Genomic DNA, 7004 nt, shown 5'->3' with positions numbered 1-7004 from the left:
CATTGAGACTCCCCTGCTCCTTTGGGCGCATCTTCTCCCATAGTCAAATCTGGGGCCTGCTTCGCAGCCGTCTCTGCCCTCCAGTTGCCGAAGACGGGGGTCTCCGCATACACTGCCAAAGATGTCCTCTGCTTTTCCTACTTTGCCTTACATTGATTAACAACCAATGGCCCATTACTGCCTTTCTCCAGTGCACTGATCCTTTCTAGCAGCGACCATCTGATTCTATAGTGTTTGTAATTACTATTTCCCCCAAATTCTGAACACCTGAGCATTCCCTCAGCACGTTCCACTCCCGGGTATGGCATCCTAGCTCACCACCAGTGAAAATTTTGGTAAGGGCACAGCTACTCAGCCCAGGTGACAAGGTTTTCATCGTAGCAGCTGGCAGGTGACCTGGGCCCATAGGTCAGTTTCCCCAGCAAACAGACTGCTTGCAATGCTTTCTTGGGACTGGTCTCGGGACCGACACCTGAAAGGGATGGGGGGAGGGGAAACAGACCGAGGGGAGAAGTTGAACAGGATCCTGTAGCCACAAAGGCCTTAGCCAATCTGACCACGGACTCTGGAGCTGGAGTCTCCCCAGCTGAGGCACAGAGGCTGGACCTCTAGGATGCAGGCTGCCCCCCAGAAAAGGGAGGTAACCTTGGGTGAGGTTGCTTTCCAGGGCCAAGGGCAATTCTCCAAAAAAAAAAAAAAAAATCAGCAAGAAGCCGTGGTAGTGAACTCTTGTAGAACTGGGGTAGGGGGTGAGTGTCCGCATGCTGAAGGCACATCTGGGTGGCACATCTCTTCGCTTCTCAAAGAGAGAGAGAGAATATCCTATTCTTTTCTTTCCTTTTTAAATGTTTCTTTCTTGAGAGAGAGAGAGAGAGAGAGAGCACCCATGCCAGTAGGGGAGGGGCAGAGAGAGAGGGAGAGAGAGAGAATCCCAAGTAGGCTCCACACTTAGCATGGAGCCCGATGTAGGGCTTGATCCCATGACCGTGAGATCATGACCTGAGCCAAAATCAAGAGTCGGATGCTTAACCAACTCTTTTTTTTTTTTTAAATGATTGCACAAAGACTACAATTTGCATCCTGAATATAATATACACTAAATTAATGTTACGCCACTTTACGTGTAAGGTTTTAACAGGCCGTTCACATTTATGCCCCCATCTTTTGTGCTATGATGTCATATATCTTACTTCTGGGTATGTTTTAACCCCCCACAGCACATTGCCATTATCTTTGCTTTAAAATCACCCTTTAAATAAATTTTGATCAACACTGTCTTTCATATTTACTCCCAAAGTTATACTTTTAGGTGATCGTCATTTTTTTTCGTAGATCGGCCTTTCCAATCTTGCCAGTATTTGAGCTAAGAAGGGGTCAAGCCGGGATTCCAGAGGCTGGCGGTTGCTTTTGGGTTAAGATCTGTCTGGGCTTCTGAGTCCAAGCACCATGGGGCCTGTTTTCTGGCTCTTCTCCTTAGCTGGGGTAGCATGGGAGGGAATACAACTGGCTGGGTGATTTGTTGGGATGCTTCCAGATTCCACCTTCCCACCAGCTCGCTTCTGTCTGGAATCCAGTTCATCGGGAGTTTCCTGCATCCCACCGCTTTTAAGCAGCCTGATTGAAAAGGCCACTTTTATTTTTGCCGAGTTTCTCTCGCTGTTCCCCCCAAAACAAAGGTCTTTTCCATTCTCCTACCTTCTAACCAGAGGGAGAAATCCCCTGCTGGGTTGCTTTGCTTCTGTTCTCTGTTCTCCTTCACCAGCGGGTTGTGTTGAGGCGCTCGAGTGGCCCGGGTGATATTTTGAGGCCAGGGTGACCACAGAGCTCTGGCTGACCCAGGCCAGTACCCAGATCACCAGCGCTGTGGGTACGGACACCCATAGGTGCCGCTGCCAGACCCCTGTGAGGTCTTGGGCCTGTCACCACCTCTCTTGGACTGCCACTTGCCCCCTGGCAAAGTGAGGAGTTCCTGTCATTATGCCTCCGTGGGGAATTAAGCGGTGGCCCTTTAAGATCCCAGCTCAGGTTTGCCCGACAGAAACGAAAGGGGCATCTTGTGGTACTAGGGTTCCGGTAACGTGAGGGGCCCCAGTCATGCTACCCCCCCTCATTAGCTTCTGATGATAACGTACACACAAGGCACTAATTCTTTATTTTTAAAAAACAAGATGGGGGCTAATTTGATTTGAATGCTCCGGCCTGAGAGTATGCTTCGTGATTTCTAATCCAATTAGTTTTGGAGATACTTCTGATTCTAGGGGTATCTGGTTTCCGCTTATGGTATAAGTTCTAGGCCCCAGTGACTCATGTTTCGAGGAGGGAGAAGTTGGGGCCTACAGTTGATAAAAAGGGTCTGTTTATATGGTTGCTTTGTGTTTTGTTATTAAACCCAAGCGGCGGGGAGCAGAGGCCCGGCTTTTAGCTCAGATTTCTATAAGCAGCAGCAACAACAACAACAATAGATAAAAATTTTTTTAAAAAAAGACCCACAGACAATTTCAACTTGAAAGTTTCCATACAAATCAGCATTACTTCTCAACAGGGTCTCAAAACTTCCTACTTGAAGGTGAACAAAAGCTGCCACCATGACAAGCACACTAAAGGACGTTCTGGAAGTCTCAGCCCAGAGGTCAGGGGTCATTAAGCCAGTAGGTCAGCTCCCGATTTTAAGGCGAGTTATGTAGGTATATGACCAGTGCCTGATTGGCCCTGTCCTTGCAGGCTTTCTCTTCACATTCAACCTCTAAGGCAGTCAGAGCCACTCTCCAAATAAGTAGCATTTTCACTGAAGAAAAGAGCACCCCAGGTGCCTCAGTGGGTTGGGCGTCTACTCTTGGTTTCGGCTCAGGTCGCGATCTCGCGGTTCGAGGGATCGAGCCCTACATAGGGGAGCACAGAGCCCGTGCAGAGCCTCCTTGAGATTTTCTCTCTCCCCCTCTCTCTGCCCCTCCCCTTGACTTGCGTGTTCTCTCTCTCTCTCAATAAATAAACATTAAGAAAAAGAAAAAGAAAATAGCGTCCTAAACTAAATCCTCAAAATTGCTGTCAGCACCACATCAGTTAATACCCAGAAACGTCTGAAGAGAATATGTGTTTGTTGTAACCCTGGGGTGCAGTCTTCTCACTTAAATTTTCTTTAACCGATGAAACTCTCATCACGCTCAAGGTAATTTCATAACGAGGAACTTTCTTCTGTCCTTGGCTGTTGTTGATAAAAGCCGAAGGCAGCCATCGTAGAGACCAGCGGTGCCCTGTTGCCCCTGTAGTAAATCAGCCGACGACCCAATTGTCATGTGCCGGCGAAGTGCAGAGAAAACAGAGAAGAGAGAAAATGATGGAGAGGAAAACGCTTTGCAGATCCCGTCTACATGTGCTTTAAGCTGTGATCCTGCTCGTATGATTGAGGAATAAAGTTTGTAACAAGGCTCAAGTCTCCATCGTGGTTGACAGGGGGGGATGTCACTAACTAGTCTTCGATGTTCTTTCACAAGATGGCATTTCGTATCTTTGCTGCTGCTGTGGTTCTCGGGTGACTAGAAAAGAACAGGGAGATGAATCTTACATATTTTCAGCAGGAAAACAGTTCCTGGGATGTAATTACCCACAATGCCCTCTATGACGAGTCTGGGTCTGTGTGTTCAATTAATTATAAAAACATAGATGAGACCAACAAAAATACTGTACAGAAATTAAAAACAAACACTGTCCCATCAGTAAAGTGTTGTGGAGATTATGAAAAACATACCTCTGTCAAGAATGTGGAAAACAGGGAGTGGCCTTGAAATAACATTTCTTTTTTTTTTTTTTTTTTGAAGGCTCTAGGAAAATCAAAAGCATATTGAGCTTTGGATCAGGGCTCACGGCAAAGGGGGTGGTTGACAAGATTATTTCTTCTTGGCAATCCTAGGAGAGGGATTAGTTAATTGAATCTGTGGTTTTTAGATTTAGTTGGTGCTTCTGGCATGGCCGCTGTATGGGCAAGGTTCTTGGGTCCATTTTCCTGCTGGGTCCTATGCCCAGTTCTCCAGGAGGAGAAGGAAAGATTCTGCAGTCCATCAGCGCCCCGGCCTGTTGAGACAGCTGGATGCAAGGAGACATGTATTTATTTGAGCAGTCGGAAACTTAGATGTCACTGGGTACCAGGAGAAAAGTTTCTTTTTCTGTAGATGGCAGTCCTGTACAAATATCTCCAATGGAAAAGTGAGGGTGGAGAAAAGAGCAGGGGTGGCATATATATGTGTGTATATGTACACACACACACAAGACAGAGGACGGTGGAAAACTCAATGATTTCCTTCTTACATCTAATTTTAAATCTTTAACACTTTTAGGACACCCGGGCGACTCAGTCGGTTGAGCGTCCGACTCTTGATTTCAGCTCAGGTCATGATCCCAGGGCTGTGGGGGCAAAGCCATGCATGCATTGGGTTCCACGCTGAGTGTGGAGCCTGCTTGGGATTCTCTCTCTCTCTCTCTCTCTCTCTCTCTCTCTGCCCCTCTCCCCCACTCATGCTCCCTCTCTCTCTCTCTAAAAAAGTAAAAATAAAGTTTAACACTTTTACAAAATGATAAAACTTCCTAAAATTGACTCTCACAAGATTCCCACGTCGAAGGGGTGTCACTGAAGTCATAGGAATGATATCTCAAAGGGAACAGGCTATAAATCTTGTTTCCAACCCCCTACCCCATGCCCCTCAGCACAGCCAGTTGTTAATTTTTATACTGAGTGTGGGCAAGTTTGGCTCTTCTTATCCCTAGTTTATAATGAGGGCATTTATGACCCAAATAACTTCTTTCCTTAAGTAAGATTACTGTGCCCAGTCTATTTCTCTAAGAAACCCCAAACAAACAGATGTTGACAGTTCCCTGGAGAACACGGAGGCTTACCATTGAATGGTGACAAGCTACGCTGATTCTTCCCACCCTAAATGTCCCAAATGTGAAGTTACAAGTCTGTGGTCAGGGGTGGGGGGTGGGGGGTGGCGGTGCCGTGCTGATGATTGAAAGAGTGCACACCATCAACACACACATTTCAGTTGAACAACTGTCCGACCTCTAAATGCCTGGACGACAGCATAAAAGTCAGGTGGCCCGGACTAGGTCTTAATTTCCTCATTAATAAAGTAACAGAGCTGGGACAATCTCAAAAATGGCATCTTCCCCTTCCTCCAGATCTACGGATGAAAATTCTTTTTTTTTCCCCCCTTCGAAAGTTAAGGCTTATGTATATTTTTTAGAATAGCCTAATGTTCTAGCACATCTGTATTTATGAATTATATACTTCAACTGATCTTTAAAAGGCTAAATCGAAACTCACGATTCTATTAAAAAAAAACATATTTACAACGGTTTAAAAATATGAATAGTCAATGAGCATCCTTGTTGCATCCAAATTCTTGGGTAAGTCTGAGAGATGCGAAAATTATATTCTTACAACTGATTCATAATTCTCACCATCAGCATGTTCTTTACTTAGGTGTGAACAACTGTCTCCCCCAAGCCAGACAGCTTTCTACATGTCCAAAAGACTCCCACAACCAAAGACAAAAATAAATTAATAAGTAAACAACCAGAAAGCAAAACGGAGAAAAGCCAACGATCCACGTTCTTGCCTCTTACCTCAACACGAAGACAAAATTATGCCTTCAGATGTTTCCTTTTAGAATTCAGACATTTCAAGTGTTTTGTGTATGATCACTGCAGCCGCTGGCCACTGGGGAGAAAGAAGAACAGGAAAACTGGTTTGTCTCCAGCTTACCTCTTCCAAGGGAAATTCCAGCAGGGCACCCAGGAAAATCTCAGCAAGAAGCAAGCTTTACTTGACTCTTTCCTCTTTTCTGCCTTCCCCACATTCTCCGCTTTACTCCAGAAAACGCAGGGTGCGTCATAGTGTCTTTTTGAGCTGGCCATGTAGAAAATTCGGAGAAAACTGTAAGACCTTGGATTTGGTTCCAGTGTGGCCAGTCAGTAGTCATGCGATTTGGGGCAAAGATCCCTGGGACTCGGTTTCCCCATCTGTGAAAGGAAAGGTAAAAATCCCTGAATGGTCTCCAACGTCTCATTCAGCTCCCCCATCATATGGCAATGACTCATTGTCGTTAAGCGTTTGCTAAGTTTCTCGGAGATGTGTCGTACTTGTTTGCAGAACCAGAACCTTCCAGGAAGGCTAGAAGAAAAGGATCCTGACATCATGTTGTCTAAGACTCAGTTTGGAGAAGTTTTAGGTCTATCTCTTCCTCTCAATAATTAAAAATCTTTAGAGATAATTACCATTTAAAGTTAATGGTGGAACTAGTTTGGAGGTAATTAAGAAGGAAACATATTGGCCCTAAGTACTTACTCATTCTGAGATGACTAAGGTTTTAAATATTTAACTTGTAAATATTGTGATTCAGACAAACATAACTCTACGAACAAGGAAATTGAGATTAAAATCCAGGAACACCATGCTGCGGTTGGTTCGTGTTATAGAGGGTACAACCTCGTGAGCACGTATCCCTTGTTTGGGGCAAGAGATTACAGCTAAGGATACGAGGCTTTGAGCGGCGCTAACCTGTTCCCTCAGATGGTGCACCACTATTTGTTCCTTCCTTTTCTCTCTCAAGACTCTGTATCGCTACCCGAGTATGACAAAAACCTCACTCCGTGAGGCACAACTGGGACTCATCCTGTGCCGATTTTCAATGTATTGCCTCCCAGCTCCAAATTCACCCTTAACCACCTGCTCTGGGGAAACTCAAGAGCCCTTAAAAATGTTCTCCTTGGCCAGCTAGCGTAATAGCAAGCTCCGTGCATAGAGGGCGCCAGAGAGACACTGCAGGAGGAAGGTGTTTTGCTTTCTGGTTCTGGCTCTTGCACCCCATGGGACTTTTCAAGCACCCGGTTCCAGGGGTGCCCGTGGCTTGCCCAATGCACAGCCCCTGCCATCTATGTGGCCAGCAGCACCCGGTAGCCAGATCCCAGTAGCCTGAGCTTACTCTGCTCAGTAGCCAGGGCAATTTGGG

The 7004-nt window shown here is 45.8% G+C and overlaps 1 long non-coding RNA gene across 1 annotated transcript; it reads right to left on the bottom strand.

Annotated features, from left to right (window-relative positions):
- Window positions 1-3358: 3358 nt before the first annotated feature.
- LOC131492473 (uncharacterized) lies at window positions 3359-6290 on the bottom strand. Its single transcript, XR_009252058.1, has 2 exons — window positions 5759-6290; window positions 3359-3533 (listed from the first exon to the last, which is right to left on the bottom strand). It is a non-coding gene; the product is annotated as an uncharacterized LOC131492473 (long non-coding RNA).
- Between the last annotated feature and the right edge of the window lie 714 nt (window positions 6291-7004).

This window comes from Neofelis nebulosa, chromosome 13, assembly GCF_028018385.1.
Source record: "Neofelis nebulosa isolate mNeoNeb1 chromosome 13, mNeoNeb1.pri, whole genome shotgun sequence".
In the NCBI taxonomy this organism is placed as follows: domain Eukaryota; kingdom Metazoa; phylum Chordata; class Mammalia; order Carnivora; family Felidae; genus Neofelis; species Neofelis nebulosa.
Note: the sequence above shows the minus strand (reverse complement) of the source record. Positions and strands in the feature narration are given on the sequence as shown.